Source organism: Cupressus sempervirens, chromosome 10 (assembly GCF_028749045.1).
Source record: "Cupressus sempervirens isolate cs-2001-9-10 chromosome 10, ASM2874904v1, whole genome shotgun sequence".
NCBI classification, from domain to species: domain Eukaryota; kingdom Viridiplantae; phylum Streptophyta; class Pinopsida; order Cupressales; family Cupressaceae; genus Cupressus; species Cupressus sempervirens.
In genome coordinates, this window is record NC_143127.1 from 786,761,590 (window position 1) to 786,780,657 (window position 19,068).

At 38.0% G+C, this 19,068-nt stretch overlaps 1 pseudogene across 1 annotated transcript in view; it reads right to left on the minus strand.

The window, feature by feature from the left end:
* The window catches only part of LOC149536255 (disease resistance protein RPV1-like), a 42,996-nt pseudogene that overhangs the window by 741 nt on the left and 23,187 nt on the right, over positions 1-19,068 (minus strand). The window contains exons 4-7 of the transcript XR_016358088.1: positions 1,501-1,736; positions 1,146-1,412; positions 453-890; positions 206-310 (exon numbers count right to left, since the gene is read on the minus strand). The product of XR_016358088.1 is annotated as a disease resistance protein RPV1-like (transcript). The remainder of the gene's footprint in view (positions 1-205; positions 311-452; positions 891-1,145; positions 1,413-1,500; positions 1,737-19,068) is intronic.

Here is a 19,068-nt window from a genome sequence, read left to right on the forward strand (position 1 = left end):
AGCAGTAGTTATATTGGATATTGAAGCTTCTTTCCACAGATGGTCTACCGCAATGTGAATGCTGGAGTTGGCTAAAAAAAAACTGGTATTCCATTGCTTATCCTCTTCAATATTAAATTGAACAGTCTGCATTAATTCAAGCTAAGAAAAAAAAAACTACATCCTAAGAGAATATATATGAAATGAGAGACATGCTTGACGATACCCTTGAATTTTCTTCAGTCTCTACAGAGGCAGACAGATATATTGTATATTTAGTCTTGTTGGGACTCATGGCTTCTAACAAAGCTAGCACATTTGTCCAAAATTTCTGCAGCTATAACTAACATACATTAGAAGAACTTAAATTGAAGGAAGAACAAGTTCAAAGAGGACGAAATAAGTGTAATTAGGTTTCTTTATTGTAACATCTCGATCGTAAATCTGAAAGAAATACATTGCTTCATCAATACCTGTGCTAAAAGAAAACATCAGAAGCATAGTCTCCCACAAAAGCATGCTTTTTGCAGTATCATTCTCAACGCATGCAATCCAGTCATTTCAACCTTAAAAAAGTAATAATATTAGTAATCCCTGTCAACTTCTGAATTATGTATTATGTCTTTTGAGAATGCAGAGCAATCCAAAACATACCTGCACTTTGGCATTCATGAAGACAACTGATGGAAAGTTGCAGAATACTTAACAGCTACAAATAATTTTGTCAAACTTATCATTATTCCAGACAAGAGAGTGGATTTATCAGAGGTCCCTAGACACTTCACTAGTTTCATAAACATGATTTTTTTAAATGTTATGCTAATAAGCTTGTGGAATGGTCTGCCCCAAAGACCCTCAAAGAGTTTCTGTATAATCCCTGCTATTTTTATACAAGCAAATTTCATCTTTACCTACAAAAAGTAAAGAAAAAACATTTAGGTAAAAGCAACTGGGAAGGTAAAACATTCTATCATAATATCTGCTCAGAGATAACCATTTAACCATAGAACTGATAACTAATGCTTTCCAACAGCAAGGAAATCATATGGCTTATATCAGTCTATAAACTTATGGTTGGAAAAATAAGACATTGTTGCATTGAAGATTTAGCTAGACTAAATTCCAAACTCATGGAAGCAAATATTGTTAACAAGAGGATCTCTTACCAATCGATACACTGTGTTGTCATTAGAACTGTAATGTCTTCAATAAATGGAGCAATCATGGAGATGGATGGTCTTGCTGGAGGTAGAAGAACATATTTATTAGAAAAGGGTTGATGCCACTTGTGTCTGCTTCTATGGAGGAAGAGTAAGCAGGTCAAGCTTAAAACGAGATCGTGCAATTCTAGATTCCAAGCATAGTATCTATATTATCATTCAGTTCCAAGTATATGGTTGCATTCGCAACGCATGCAATCCAGTCATTTCAACCTTAAAAAAGTAATAATATTAGTAATCCCTGTCAACTTCTGAATTATGTATTATGTCTTTTGAGAATGCAGAGCAATCCAAAACATACCTGCACTTTGGCATTCATGAAGACAACTGATGGAAAGTTGCAGAATACTTCAAACTTATCATTATTCCAGACAAGAGAGTGGATTTATCAGAGGTCCCTAGACAATTCACTAGTTTCATAAACATGATTTTTTTCAATGTTATGCTGATAAGCTTGTAGAATGGTTTGCCCCAAAGACCCTCAGAGAGTTTCTGTATAATCCCTGCTATTTTTATACAAGCAAATTTCATCTTTACCTACAAAAAGGTAAAGAAAAAACATTTAGGTAAAAGCAACTGGGAAGGTAAAACATTCTATCATAATATCTGCTCAGAGATAGATAACCATTTAACCATAGAACTGATAACTAATGCTTTCCAACAGCAAGGAAATCATATGGCTTATATCAGTCTATAAACTTATGGTTGGAAAAATAAGACATTGTTGCATTGAAGATTTAGCTAGACCAAATTCCAAACTCATGGAAGCAAATATTGTTAACAAGAGGATCTCTTACCAATTGATACACTGTGTTGTCATTAGAACTGTAATGTCTTCAATAAATGGAGCAATCATGGAGATAGGTGGTCTTGCTGGAGGTAGAAGAACATATTTATTAGAAAAGGGTTGATGCCAGTTGTGTCTGCTTCTATGGAGGAAGAGTAAGCAGGTCAAGCCTAAAATGAGATCGTGCAATTCTAGATTCCAAGCATAGTAACTAGATTATCATTCAGTTCCGAGTGTATGGCTGCATGTGATCTAAGAAACAAAGTAATTTTAAGAGAGAAGCTTCTGGAAGCTGTTTTGCTTCGAACCTCAAAGTCCTACACTCATTAGAGTTACAGATTAGATATTTGACAAAATGAAGAATAAGGATGCAGGTTTAACCTCAGGTTTTACCTAATAAGAAAGCCTCATCTTTTCGTAATGAACAAGCAATTACAATATCGTATCTTGGAAAACCACACTCATCACTGCAACAAAATTATTTTCTCAGCTTCAGGATAAAAGTCATTTTTATTTATATAATATGCACTTGCAGACACACAGTAGAAAATGACTGACAGACAGAAGATTTTGTTGAAACAGTTGAATAAGTAATAATAATAAATATCATCCTGCAAGAGTTTCCACCCGCTCATCCTGGTGTTGGGAAAGACATATCATGTAGCACAAGAGCAATCTATGCCCTAAGTAGTGCATGCAAAAATCAAATTATTATACCTTCCAAATAATATATGCATGCAGTGTATACACAGCTTAGTTACAGGAAAAGTAAAACTTTCATCCATGAAGCAGTTCATCTTAAGAAAATAAATCTGTTTTAAAGTGCATCCAGTTTATGAGAAATTATGGTCTCCTAATGATAGAATTATCAAAAAATGTAACCAACAAGTTAACAAAACATAATTGCATTTCAAGGCTTTATGAAATTCAAAAAAATAAGATAAGCCCAGTGACCTATCCTACAAAGACATTCAAATGAGATTTGAGAATCAGAAAGATATAGAGATGAAAGAAGAGATTGAATATGTTATGTGAGAATAATGAACGCCAAAGTTAGAATGCGAATGAGTGAAAATCTCATATAGTCAGAGTAAAGCTTAAAACAAACTATAAGAATTAATGGGATTCATATTGCTAAAAATCTTTGCAAAGCAGTTGCACACCATTTTATAAAGACAGCCCTAAGAAAAAAATGCATTTATGATAAAATTGAATGAGACAGTTTCCTAATTTCTTGAAACCTAATTTGCCGATTCGGGTATTGGTCCAGGTATGGATATAGGGTTCGGGTACGTGGGTACGACAATTTTTCCCCCTTGCAGGTTTGGGCACATCCATGTATGTATGTTAAAAAATCAAAGTTACGAACATTAAAAAAAGAGTGATACTCATAAATCCATAATGGCCAATAAAATTATAAATGAAATAATTGCATTACTGATATAGTTTCAGATTACATGCATTACAAATTGACATCAATCCGAACATGATCAACAAGCATAACCATGGGCTGACTTTACAAATCTATCAACAGCAATGTACTCAGATCTACAAATGAAAAAAATTAATCCCTGATCATCAAATGAATTGAAGTAGATTTCTGTTAACAGCTGTCATAAACTAAGTGCATTACAGAGACCAATTTTATCTTGAATAATATTACCAAGCTGTTTAAAACACTATCTAATAAATCTGATACAAAGAGCATGTTTTTGAACAAACCAGAAATACATACATAAAGTGACCTATCTCCCTGGGGCACTTCCTGGGTGCCCAAGTTCGTTGTGGGTCCTTCACAGAAGGATCTACAGAGAACCCATGGAGTACCCTGAAAGAACCAGTACCAGGACCCGGGCCTAAATAGAGGAGCCCGGTAACTGAGCTTGAAACCATAGCCTTTCATATAAAGACAAATTTGATCCACAACTTTCACTCTATGCATAGGATAATAATAATCATAAAATAGCAATGACGACAAAATCCATAACCCCCAAAACAAAGTCATTACTCTGCCTTCTAAGGTGACAGGAACCCAACAGTGACAATACTCTGATGACAAATGATAGCATCGATTTGCATGATCATGACAACCATTAATTAGTTCTACCTTTCAATGTGACAGGAACTCAGATTATCAACAGAGTAAAATGATACCAGGAACTCAAACTGCAACATTAAAATAAAACGAAACGAATTTATTTGCTTGATTCCAACAGACTTACACAGCAACATTGAGAACATGGCTCACATACAGACAAATAGAGCTCATCTGATTACAATGATAAATATAGACATTCCATCACTCAGAAACAAGAATTTGAACATTCTTTAATTTCTGTAAATAGAATTACATGCCATGAACCTTGAGGTTGCGATCTTCCTTTTTCGTGTTGCCCCAATGCAAGTCTTCTACCACCATTCTCTACCTTCCAATGAATCTGTGCTTCAAATGGATCATTTTCTTCTGTATTTAGCATTTCTACGAAATCGTAACCTTCCACTCATCTCATACTCTATTTGACTGTTCCACTCATCTCATACTCTATTTGACTGTTCTTCTAATTCTCTGTACACACCCTCATTGGTTGCCCCTCTCTTCCTGTCATCCATGTCCTTCCTTCTATCTTTTATGCTGCCAAATAGCAATGCAACCTCTCTGCCGTCTTACATCCATGGGCTTTAATTCATTAGTTTCTTCAGCAGTTCTCCAAGTCATCCAAAAAATGGTTTTTCTTGTTTCTGTCCTTCCTTCTATCTTTTATGCTGCCAAATAACAATGCAACCTCTCTGCTGCCTTACATCCATGGGCTTTAATTCATTAGTTTCTTCACCAGTTCTCCAAGTCATTCAAAAAATGGTTTTTCTTGTTTCTTTTTACTCTGTACCTCCTAGTCGCAGACCTTACCCCTTGATTTTATTTGTCTTTTTCTTCCCAAACTACTCAATTCTGTTACAATCCATAAAAAACTGCCCCAAAACAGCTTCAGACAATTGCTAATGGCCACATGGAAAATCATAATTCTTTTTTGATGCTCCTGCATCAAAGAGGAGGATATTTGGTGCAACAACATTTGGCGAACTGGTGATCAGCACCACCCAAAAATATTTTCTTATTATCTTTTTAAGTTTTCATTGTTTTGGTTTGATTTTCACATCATCCTATCAGTCTTCATTAACTCCATGATTTAAGCAAGATAGTGAGAGAATGAGGTTTAAAACAGTGGAGTCCCAAAAATAGATGCATAACAATGAATGCGAGATATAATGTACTCTTGGTTTCTTATTTATTGCCTCAGAAATGCAACTTGCAGGTTTAAAATTGGACTTAGAAAAGCTATAATTCAAATGTGCACTTAGTCTATACAAAAATGGAAGCATTGAAATAGGGTATGAATATCTGTGAGAGCATAAAAGAATAAAAAATTGTGTCAGATGTAGTATTGTGGACTATCCTTGTGGGAGACATTGCGTTAAAGATTGCATCGCGATAGAGATCTTTATCTTTCAAAATCTAGATGTTATTACTGTCATGGTCACCTTCAGCTGAAAATGACATTTATTGTAATATTAACTATAAATGACGTGTCATTCACATGCGTTGACCGATGTATATTCAAAGAGTTGTAATTAATTATAGGAGTTATGGGAAACTGAAGAGACTTTTGATTGTTATGTGAAGGGTCTATTTATGAGATATATATCACGTCAAGTGATAGACATTGTACATTTCAACTTTTATGATCAATAAAATGATATTTTTTGTTGTGTGGCTGGGTTTTCCTTCATTCTAGAAGGGTTTTCTCAAGATATTTCTGGTGTTCATTGTTTCAGTTTTGTCTCTTTCTTATTGTTGTTTATCATCATTGATTTCTGGGCTGAAAATTTAACATGGTATCAGAGCTAGGTTTGATCTCTACAACAAGGGAGTTTTTCTCCTTGTGCAACTTATGTGATGCAGATTGGTAGTAGTGTGATTGTTTGATTTACTTTCAAAGTTCTCCCTCATTGACTCTCTGTCATGCACAATTTTGGCCCTGAATTTGAGGCATTTTCTTTAATCTTGTAGACAGGAGTTGTGTGATGAGAAATCAAAATTAAATATTCTTATTCAGCTGTTACCGTGGTGGTTCTACTCTTGATTGGTTGTATTGTATTCATTATAGTCGCTACTTTGGCTTTGTCCCTAGCTATTGTGATATCAACAAGAATGACTTCTCCGTTCGTGTCTTTTGTAGGAGAGATTTTCCTCTCATCTTCTTTATAGGTGTATTTTCCTCTTCCTTTGTCTTATTCTGTCTTTCAGTTAAGGTTGGAGTCCTTCGTATAACCATCGTCTAACGGTTCTTCAATGGATGGTGATGGTTCAACTCTCATTCTTGGTCTCTTTGTTTTAGGAAGGTTGCAGACTGTCAAGTTCAGGCTTCAAAGTGATCCCACCTTCGAGCAAGTTTGATTGTTCACATTCCCGCCAATAATCATTAAGTGCTCTGTCGTTCTGAGAAGACAGACAACATTGTCTGGAAAATGATAGGAGCATCTATAACGAAAGATTGAGAGGGAGCAAGCATTGTAGTAAAATCATTGGATATTATTGGTAACAACGGTAAACAAGAGTATGCTCTCATTAATGGTTGGAGAATCTCTTATATGTTGGGGAACTTCTTTGTGCTCTAGAAATTGCATTGTGGAGAGATTTAGTGTAATGCTTGTTATCTTCAAGTTGCTGATCATGTGCGATACCTCAACTCAACATTTTTATTGGCTCACATGAACTTCTCATCTGCTTCTTTATTTCATGAGTATTTCCTACCTGTCTCAATGTTGTGGTTTGATAGACGCTTCCTTTAGCATGCTCAAGTAGAAGCCTCCGTTTCATCTCCCTCCATAATGTTCACGTGGCACTATTGTTCGGGAGTATTCATTTTTTGACAACTCTTCACAAGTGATGAGTATTCCAAGACAACCTTGAACTATAACAATAAAAAATGTTTAGATGGACCATTCTATTAGCATCATGCAACGATGATTGTTCTCATGTAGTGGTATTTCCCATTTGGTGTTATGTTATTCAATGCAGTGTATCACATGTGCAGTATAAGTTTGTGTATCATTTTGATATGCATTTTATTTAATTTATTGCAAGTTGTATGATTTCCTAGTCTTAGTGATCTTTATATATTTCTAGGACTGTAAGGGGGAAAAGTCCTCATGTGTCTCATTGGTTTTCATCTTTTACATTGCGCATCTCTTGCATATCTGTCTTGCCCATTGGTGATATTGTGACATGAATTTGATTTGGTATTTATTACCGTCATCATGAGAATCATTTTTGGTGGCAATCATACCGCTTGCGTTAGTCCACTTCAAGTCTTGAACATTTTGGCGTGTTTTGATTCCGGTCACATGCCTTCTTGATGTGAGATTGAAACGAAAGGACATTTGTTCATGCTGGTTGTATTTATGTTCATATTTTGAGCATATATGGACAAGATTTGATGTTCTTGATCAATCCAGTAGTGTGTGTCTTGAATTTTCAAACTCCGAGAATTGTAATCTTTGGTATGACTAAATTAGAAAATCTTGCAGGTCTTAGCTATAATCTGACAGGAGCATCATTTGTAGTATTGGCCAACTGAGCACAAGTCTCAAGGTTCAAATTAAAATTTAAGGGGATCTCACACATATTCAATGATGTTATGGCATCAAATCTGTGCTTGCTATGACGTCATTTAAAAGCTAAAGCAATCTGTTGGACCCGTTGGGTTCATTTGACTCATGCTATCTATATGGCTCTAAAAGAATAATAATAGCAACAACACTAACAACCTATCTAGATGCTACTATGGAGACGAAAGATTTTAGGAAGCAAAGAAGGACATTCAAGATAGCATTGGAGAGGAAGAAAAGACAAGCCAGAAAAATCCACTTCCAATAAGGGTGTACCAAATATTGTGAGGCAAGTACTGGAAACCACTATTTCCAGTAAAAATCTTTGGTTTATTAGAAACATTATCGCAATTGCAAGTAGTGCTAACTTAGGGGGCAAACTTGAAAGGGACAACCTCAAAGAAAGAGAAGGAGAAGTACGGACAGAAGACAATACCCTATCCACTATAGGAATGGGGAGAACACCAGTGGTAGTAGAGATGGAGATATTAGGGTGCAAATTTTCAAATACCATTGTTGATGGAGGTTCCAGCGTAAATGATTTATCAGAAGAAGCATGGAAGGAAATAGGGAAACCTACACTTTGACCATCGACATTTCAACTAGTGGGAGCCGACCAACATGGAATCAAGAGTATAGGAACCTTGATGGGACAAAAAGTCATAGTTGTTACATAAAATTTTTTTTCTGGATTTTGTGATTATCACTTCAGAGAGGAAAAGGTACAATGCTTTATTAGGTAGAGGATGGTTGGTCGTAGATGCTTTATGAGGTAGAGGATGGTTGGTCGTAGTAAAAGCTACCCATAACTGGAAACAGAACACTCTATCTATTGAGTTTGAAGGAAGAAAGTACATCATAGATCTCAAGAACCAACCAGTAAGTCAGGACTTGGCATTAGACTTCGAAGGAGAAGACTATGAAGGGATGCAACCAGATGAGGAAGGAGTACTTAGACTAGGAGAATGCTCAGATGAAGACACAAATTCCCTTAATGGATTATTCCACTCGCAAATAGGAGACTATGAAGTTTTCCATGCAGAATGTAATATGTTGCAAATACAAAAATCTCAATCGGAAGAAAGCTACCCGGAGGGATGCACGGAGTATAAAGAGAATAGGGCAATAAGGTTATCTACTCTAGATAATAAACCTATTAGAGACCTAGTTAATGGCTCTAAGTTAAAAGCATACGAAGAAAGGAATAAATGGGCAAACAACTATTTTATAAGTACGGAAGGAAAAAAGGACCAAATCAAAAAAGCAAAAAGAGACGAAGGAGAAAATGTTAAACCTAGCCAATATAAAGAGACTAAGCCACAAACTATTACCATATTTAACATAGTAGTGGAGGAAGCACCAGTTGTACATCCTAAAGAAGAGGGAACAGCCACACGAACATCCGTACATTAGGAGGAAAGCGTGAGAACTTTTCAAGAAGGGCATTGTACGGAGGAAGAAGATAGTACAGGCGAAGGTACGAATGACACCCGTATGATAGGCATCCGTATGGCAACAACTAGTATGGCAAACACTAGTATGACAAACACTTGTACAACAATCACTAGTACGGTAGGCATTCGTATGACAGAGGCTAGTACATGGGGTTTCTGTACGGTGGGCAATAGAGGAAGTATGCCAAGCATCTGTACCAAAGGAAAAAGGAGAAGTACGAGAGGACATTTCTAGACGGGCATTATCAGTACATGAGGCATCCGTACAATAGGCAACAGAGGGAGTACAGGAGACATCCGTACTAGAGGCAAGGGAAGAAACATCTAAGATATCATCTGTACATGAGGAAAAGCTCGTGGAAGTAGCATCCGTACGGAATCCCGTATCGGAGAGTTCATTTGTACGTGTGGAGTTTGTACAATGACATGAGGTATTACAAATAGTTGTACCTATCAATTCCAAGACAGGAGGAAGTTTAGGGCCGTACTACACACGCTTAGTCCGTACCACATTCCCACACGTGGAAGTTTGTTACAAATAGTCACATCATAAGAACGGTTCGTACAGGTGGCATAGACAAACAGTTAAAGAAATTTTGGAATTGACTCACTAACACAATGGTGAAATTAAGCAGAGGAAACATTATTGATTTCAAAAATAAGAAACCTGGGGTACTGAAAACAAAGAAGGAGATAAGGAAGATGAAAAAAGCAAAGGGAAAATGACACAGAAAATCATGGCTGAGAATATTACGTTTGAAAGTGTGATGGGAAGTGAGTGCAGGACCTGGTGGGAGAAGGCAGAAGCAAATCATCCTTTGAAGAAGGCATTGTGCACAACAGAGGTAGACAAAATAATTTTTATGCCAATTTGTGAATTAAAAGAGTTTGAACCTATATTATGAAATATAATCATAGGTTATGAGAAATCATGTCATAGATCTATAGTGCAGTATTTCAAGCAGCAGGTAACAGTTTCTTATTCAACGAAAGAAATAAGTACAAAATTCCCAATAAAGGGCAAGAACTGGAAAAAATTCTTATGACAGTAGAAGACAAAAAGTGGTTGAAACTAATGTGCCGAAAAGATCTTACAAGTCTAGAATGGGAAGGAATCTTGAAGAACGGTAGGGGTCTCAAGAGAATTTTCATTGTAAATGAGGGATGGCAATGTATTGTAGATTTGGTGAAAAGCAAGCTCATAGTTGGTAGCCACACTTCAGACATTGCCCTTTGGATGTTGCCTGTAGTGGATGATCTGTATAAAGGACAAGTGTATAACTGGGCTCAATTTCTTTTTGACAGACTTCGGGAATTCATAGAGTTGAAACACAAAGCTTTTACATGCCCCATCATGCCATGGTCTTATTCTTCGAAGCAGTACAAATTCAGGTGAGCAACGAGCACTAAGGGACATTGATACTGGCGAATAGGGTGGAACCCTACAAGCTTGCTATGACATATTGGCTCCATATAGATACCATGAGTGTAGGGTCTCACAATGGAGGCGAACTAAAGAAAAAAGAAACTGAAATAGGCAGTTGTCGCTGAGACACTCAAAGAGGACGAAGAGAGTTTAGAAGAGGGGGCCAACAATACATATTCATCTTCCTTAGCCTCATAGGAGGCAGAAATCCTCCTAAGTCATCTATAGGGGACTCCACGGGAAGTTACTTTCTTACCACTTGCGGAGGGGCCACTTCCAACAAGAGTATCAAAATCCTGAAGATTTACCATAACATGACTGGTGATCCCGAAAAAAATGCTACAACAAACATTTCCGACCCAAACCAGGAAAGAGTTGAGAAAGGAGCAAGCGATAGGCAACACATTCCGACATGGAAGGCTTTCAGAATATCACTTCCAAGGATGGCGCCACTAATCTCTCCAACACTCCCATACTAAAGTAATAGATTTGAGATGCTGGACAAAGTGTGCATATAAGGTGAGGTTGCAAACACCTCTAGGCCTAGAAACTGTACATCCAGTTGCCCTTGTAGTGCATTTGATAGGAGCAGTAGATAACCAACAGGGAGAAATACACCCTCAAGAGAGTGTGACGGCTATGGTTATGGTGGATATTATCTTGGAAGAAACAAACAGGGTACTCTAGGAAGAAGGCATGGGGTCTTCCCCTCTACGGGCAGTTGCTGAGGAACAGGTAGAGATACAAAGCAAGCATGGGGAATCTCCAGACACAGTTTCTTTTGCAGCCAAGGCAGAGTTGTTTCTCATCGAGTTGCATGCCATGGAACATTCTACCAGGGAGCTCATGTAGCAGGCTAGCTCTCGAAATTTGGAACCTGTCATAATAACAGCGGAAGCATTGGTCGTGTTTATGCAGATTGGCTGCCATTCAGATTGGGGACTGTTAGAGCAAGGTAGATATTCAGAGGAGGATATGGCCACTACATGGACAAGCAGTTCTATCATTTCTAGTGGACGAGAACTATTGCCGCCCCTCATAGAGGCCCTGACAGCTATGGAAGTTGGCTTTTAGGGAACCTTCTTGGAACTTCAGCAGCAAAAAAAATTGGCTAAGGCGTTGGGGCTGGAAAGACAAGATCTTCAACATCAGTGAGAAGCAAAAAAAGTTTCCATGGAGGAAGCCTGGAAAATAGAGAAAGTTGAATTGGAGAGCAAGATCACCATAGCAGAAGCCAAGAAGATGGATGCTTTGAGGGCACTGCAAGGTGTTTGGACAAAACAAAAGACAGCGGAATGGGACCTGCAACAGCTACGGGGAGGTCCGAGCACAGGGATGTCCTCCCATCCTTCTTCTTGAAGACAATGTTCTTTTTGTTGTTATCATGTTCAGTAGTCGTTTGGAAGATGACTTTTTTTGGGGGGGATAGATGTAGTCAGAATAAAGTAACTATTATATTTAGTACTTGTTAAAACTAGTCGGGTTGGGCAGTTAGGAGGTGAAGGAATGCGTTAGTTGGTTTTCAACCTGACCCTTCTATAAAGTACTTGGATTATTGTTGATGTACTCATGTTGTTTTTGGTATTAATAAAGAAACCATTTCCTCGCCTACTAGTATTGTGGTATTAATGGTTCATTCTATGTTTCACTTATGTGTATCTGAATTGTGTTATTCTGTATGATTAGCATATCTTTGTGAACTTGAGTGATATTTCCACTCTGCAGTCTTTGAGCAATCTTGCATCAACCAAAAACATTTCTTGTTTTCTATTGTAGTCTGTTGTTTGCATTGTAGCCATTGCTACATGTCATTTCATGTTATGCACGATTAACACCACGTAGAGAACCTATCCTTGATCATTCTCCTAATTGCGCAAGCTTTGATGTTGCATATTTTTGGAGTTGTGTGTTGTTCTTCAAGGTTCCTATTCCTATGGTTTTTCCTTCCTACATAGCGTGTTATCTCGATTGGTGCGATCACATATGTTAATATGACGTGTTGTGTAGTTAGCAACCGACTCCTTGCACATGTTTCAATCCACCTCTATGAGCGCATTGTTTTGTGTTTAGATTTGCGATAGTTTTGGTTTACTCCCCAAGGTGGACCTATAATGTAATTAAATGCTTGACTAGTAGACTTGTGGCTTAGTTGCCTATAAAAGGAGCTTGGGTTGATGTTGAAATCATAATTCTAGGAGACATGGGACATCATTAGAAGTTAGATCATTGGTAGATCCTTGAGCAGAAGATAGGATGCAAGTTTTGGGCTTGATTTCATAATTCTTTGTATATGGCTGTAACTCGGAAGGCCTCACAGCCGGGCATGTTTGGATCTCGTTTATGAAAGTTAAATGATTACATCAGTATGGTTGTGTGGAATCTAGTCTCTGGTTCTTTGTTGTTCATTTAATTTGTAATTTGCTTCCGTGTGTAACTCTAAGCGAGGGTTGTTCATGGGTTTAAGTTGGATTTATTCCTCTTGAGTGCCCTTCCTTGCGTCAATACCATTATAATCTGGAGATTTCGGCTCAATCAACTCCTCCACCAAAATTCACAATTTTGAAAAAGAAGATAAGTTTTGCTTATATTTTTTTCTTTTCAGTATTTAACTCCACATATTATAGAATGATTCATTAATCTTTCTTTGTTGCAGGATGCAACAAGGAAAGCAATCAGAAGAGGATGTTCCTTTAATTAAGAGGGAGATGTTGAACTTTAGAGGGAGGCTTCATAATTAAGAGTGAGTGCTTATGGAATCCCCTTCACTCTCATAGATGCTTGTAATGCTTGTGGTATTTGTAAAGTTTGAGACTTAACTAAACTAAGTCTTGTTTTGGTATGGTAGGTTTTTTTTTTGAGACTCTTGATGGATATGAGTCTTAGTTGTGATTGCATTGCTTGTTGATTGTGAGCTCTTATTCGTAATGAATTCTAAGGACAACCTAATAACTCCTACACTCTGGGAGTGAACATCATGTTGAGAGAGTCCATGATGACTGTTGGTAAATAGATTGTCCTTTTGATTTAACTCTTGAACGCCCAAATTTGTGAACAACATTTGATTACAACAGTTGGAAAGTTCTTATGAAATGACTAACTTCCCTCTGAATTCTTAGCTACAACTCCCTATTGCATAGTGATTTGCAATGAATTATGTTTGCTTCTACATCTAAAATGGGGTGTATTCTTAACCCGAGAACAAGAAAGGTAAACCAAGCTAGGCCTAAATAGGGACTAACTTAGGCAAGCGTTGGTATTTTAAGATTAGTTAAGTCTATGGATTCACACATCTTATGAACCCGCAAAGCTTAACGATTCAGCAATGCATGCTAACTAAAAATTAAATTGATATCAGCAAGAAACTAACTACAAAGATTGAAAGAGAACACAAAAAGGGATTTCTCTTGAACCTATGATACAATATTGTTATCTTCAGTTTACTATTTCAAAACAGGGAAATAAAACTCCGTTCATTCCTTGATTCAATTCAGACGAAAGAGAAAACATAAAACTAACATAAACAGAATGGAACCGAAAATAATTGACACAAAATACCATCCAATTGTCTTTGCAACATCAAGTATTTCACACCAAAAATTAGCCACCTTTTATTAATCTTTCGATTCAATACATATAGATTCCGAGATGATTGTTACAAAATGAGACTCAATTTGGTTCATCTCAAAATTGACAAATGGCAAGGAGCCAATTTGTCTATTCCAATTATTACATCAAAATATGAAAGGGTGGGATATGAATCACTTCGCCTTCCTTCCCTTTTTTGACTTTTCCTTATAGGCCTTGGCAGTGACAATGATTGGGATCAATTCTTCATGTCTATGAACATGTACATTTGTGTATCTCAAGAGCCACTTCGAATGCTCTCTGGCTAAATCTTTGATGACATTTAACCGCTCCTGTATCTCCTCCATAGCCACATGTACATACCCACTAAGTTTTTGGAGCTCAAAAACTCTGTTCCGGTGATTGGAATATATCTCTGTCAAGCCATCTATATAATTGGAGAAGTTCTTCTGCATGACGACCACTCCAATGATCCCCCTTCCTTGTCCACTAGTCTGGGAATCTATATGTAGACCTCTTAAGAGTTCATAGTCTTTGTCTTGATCCTTTTTCACTTTGGCTTCTGTTTCTTTAAGTCCTTCCTCTGCTGCCAGGATCATCTTAGACTTGAATTGCATGCTCTGGAGCCACTCAAATAGAGGCTTGTCTCCCTTAGATAGAATCTTTACTTCCACAACTTCTTTAGCCTTCATATGGATAATCATCTTCAATAAAGAAATACAATCTTCGCTCTTAACTTTCTTTGCTGCCAAGGTGACTTTATTGGCTGAAATATTGTCCTTCTCTGTTTTGAACCTTAGTATTGCATTGTCGATCTGCTCTATAATAGCAAGTCCTTCTAACTTGAGTTTCCCACTCCATTCTCTACCAATCTGCCCAAAATGTTTGTCTTCTTGTAGCTGGGAGATGAGAGCTTGAACATCAGTAGCAGTAGGATCACTGGTAATTGACATCCCGGAGATGCTTGCCAATGGAGTGACTAACTCCTTGATAAAGCCATTGAGTTCATGAATTTCCACCTTCATTCTAACTTTTGATAATTTAAGGCTTTCAAGTTGTCCTTCTATCACATTGTTTGTTGACTTCCATAGGCCAACCTTGGTGTTATGTTGGACCTCCCCGAGATCCATAGAATGCAGGGCAAAAGCATCCACAAACATATCTTTGATTCTTCCCTCTCTAGTGGGTTTGGCAATTTCCATCGTCAGATGCCTTGTGTCAGGATCTTGTCCAAGAATTGACAAGGTCTTCTGCTTTTTGACTTTGCTCAGTGCTGATCTAGAGCAAATAGCCAGAGATGAAGTCTCTTTATTAGGAACTCCTTCCTCTCTCCTCTTCCTTTTTCTGTCTAAGGTGTCCTCTAGCCATGACTGCGCCAATCACCTTGGATGCAGTCCCAAGTGTGTCTATACTAAACATCTTTCTCTTGACCTGGGTTAGTGTTTTTGTGGCTGAAGAGAAAGTATTCTTCAGGGCTTGTGAGATGAGCTTTGAAGATTTTGGGCCCTTTTCTGCCTTTGTAGTCTTCTTTGTTGCTTCATTGGACTCAGTAGACTCACTCTCATTGCTTCCACCATCTCCAAGATCTACTACTTCTACTTAGGGACTACTTGGAAGGAGTAGTGTTGCACTCATAGATGGGATCAGACTGCTATGTGGAGAGAGAGCAAGTGTTACTGCGCCATCTTTTAATTCCTTTGCCTTCTTCTCAGCTTTTGTTGGAGTTTTGATCACCGGTAGAGAGCCATCCTGACAAGTTCTAGCTAGGGGAATGCTTTTGTCGAGAGGTTGATCACCTCCATTTGATGGTTGCACTAGCCCTTGGGTAATAGCCAAGGTTGCACCTGATGTGCCACCCTAGAAGGAGGAAGCCGCTGCAACTTTTGGGGAAGCTTGAGTGGATGTACCTTTGCTCTGACTTAGTTGTGATCCATTCGACCCATTTTTCGATCCTCTTGTAGATTTGAGCCATCATTATATCTAGTTCTTCCTCAATGTCTTCATAAGGTTCCGAGCTTATTGGAGAGCCTCTAAGATTGGTTAGGTAAGTATTGCTATACATGTTCTAGCCATAATCCTCTACTCCTACATCAATGTTGACTTTGTACATTTTCACCTGATCGACTGTTAATTTGGTGAAGGCTCGATCACAACTCTCAAACTCATTCTTGTAATCAGCCTAGTAATCCTCACTAGTGGTAATATGCTTAATTACACTTCCGATTTGCAAAACATCCCTTGCATACCCATTTGGGTCGAACATGAGTCTCGGGACTTCATACATGTCCAACTTATACTTCATCTCAAACACTTTCAACATGTTCTTGGCATTAGAGCGGGTGTCACAGCTGAAAGCCCCCACCTTCATGGGGAATTTGCACCCCTTCTTCAAGCTCCCACTCAACACGTTCACTTGAATGGCCTGCCGCATGATCTCGATCAGCACGAGCATGTCACTGGGATATCTTGGTAGCTTCAAGGGGAAACCATTGAAAGCTGCAAGACAAAAATAAGAAAAGGATGAGAATTAGATGGAATAACTTCCAAATTGGTTGATGGCTTCCATGGCTTCAGGACTGAATCTCCTTTCTAGACATCCCTGTAGCTCCCTACAAATCCTCATAGTAAATGCATCATTAACTTACACATACTCCGCATAACTATTTTCCAACTGTAAACATGGATAAAACACATAAAGACTTCACATCATCAGGAAAATTTTCCACCCTCGGGAGGCCTAGCCATAGTTGCAATGAGGCTTACATATAGATAAGGAAAGAGGACATATATAATATATTGTAAAATTTTGCAGCATGGAGAGCATTGTACAGAATTTCACTTACCTCATGGGCCCAATCAATATATTGGGTGTTAGAGCAAATGACTTGTACTAAAAAGAAATACTACTCAACGAAATTCAAAGCTTCTACCTCACCTTTCAACCTATGTAGGAGAACCTGGATATCAATAATCTCTGGTTTGAGGTTGGTCCCAAACAAGGTCTTAGGAACCTTAGTCTTAGCACTCCGTAGTTTCTGGAACCATGTCTCCATGATTTCTTTCCTCCAAACCATCTTCTTTGCGGAGAACTCGGAAATGGCTCCTCTGAAGGTCAAGTTTGAGAATTCTTTCCGTTCCAGTACTCGAAGGCAATTCACCACAGTTTTCTTATTGATTGAGATCAACACTGTGTCATTCGGTAGCACAATCTGCCTCATCTCCGAGTTGTAATGATGTATTCATTCATAGATTAACTCTGGGGCCTGAACTGCAATCGGAATACCAGCAGCCTCGATCAACCCACATCCTTGGAGTTTCTTAGTGATGGGGTGAATCCGTTTAAACCTCACTCTCTTTTGAAAATCCTCCATGTCGTAGAAACGAAGAGAGGTGTTTGTGAAATTCTGCAATTGGGATTTGATTCCAGTCAACTAGTCAAAACCCACAAACTTGGTTGCCATGACTTTGAGAGCGAGATTTGAAATGAAAAAGTGAAAGGAATAGCTAATGCAACAATTACTAACTTCTCAAAAGTTATGCACATTAACAGAATAGCAGTTCAAAGAAAGAGCGGTAGTTTGTTCAACTGTTTATGTTTCCATTTATATGGGAGCCTCGATTCATCCATTGATCTTTAGAATTTGTGCCACACGAATGAATTGAAGGAGAGATCCGTTGAAATAGTAAATGCAATAGTTTAATGGGCATCTAGGGGTCTTTTCACTGTTCCATTGGGTTCAATGGTAACTTTCTATAACCCATAACTTACTTTCCTGTTTTCCTTTAAGTTTTGGGAAGTTAGGAAGTTACCATTAGAGTACTCCGTGGGAGAATGTCCGCTAAGTCAGATTTTGATCATTATCTCTTTTTCGTAATGGTTAGGTTCTCTCTATTATCATTCTGAGATGTTTTATGCACAAATTGCGAATCTAACCTGATCATCGACTTGATCTTCTTTGGAATTTGGGAAACTGTCTTCATGGGTTGAAAACCTGCCGAGGAGAAGACAATTTATGTTTCTCCGCCGATGTTTCCTTTGTTGAACTTTAGACCATTATCCCTCTTGGAATCGGAAATGTCTAAGTGAGGTGCGAAGACCTTGTCGAAGACCACTTATCGTTCCTTTCCATCCTAAACTACCTTTTTGGAAAACCAACTTCATGGGTTGAAAACCCGCCGAGAAGAAGTTAGTTCTGAGTTTTCTGCCGGGGACGATTATGAGAGCCATGACGAATCTGAAACATTTTCTGAACTCATAATCGCAAAGTGAGCATTGATTTGCTACAGAATGCCTTGTTATTTTCGTGTTTTTGATCTGTGTGCATCATTTAGTGCCTTTCACTGGAAATCATCTTCATGGGTAGAAAACCCGCTGAGGAGAAGACGATTTTCGATTTTTCGCAAACTTTTGTTTTTGGAAATAGTGGTAGGCTGTAAGCGGATATAACTTATAATTGATCATTGAATGAGTAACATGAATCTCCATCGGACTAGGCACTAACCTACCCGTAAGATCGCTCGACAAAATCAAGAACCACTTGATTATGAATGAGGAGAGGGAGAAAAGGGAAAATCCAATGGAGACTTGTCCAAACTAAGAGGGCTTAGACCTAGACTCAATTACAACTAAGAATTGACTCCTCTCATTAAAACACAAGTATTCACTTTTGCTAATCGGTAGAGAACGAAAAGTGGGGCAACAATGACATCACGTTGAGAGATTCTGTGATGGGAGTTGGAAGTCATGTTCAGAGAGTCCATGACTGTATCACGTTGAGAGAGTCCGTGATAAAATGCTAGTTGTAAACCTTACTAATTTGTTATGTTGAGTGATTCCATGATTATGAGTAATTGTTACAATTCTTTCATGTTGAGTGATTCTATGAATTATGTTTTGGATCTGTATGATCAGAATTTATCATTGACATTTTTGGTTGTAGCCTTGTGTGA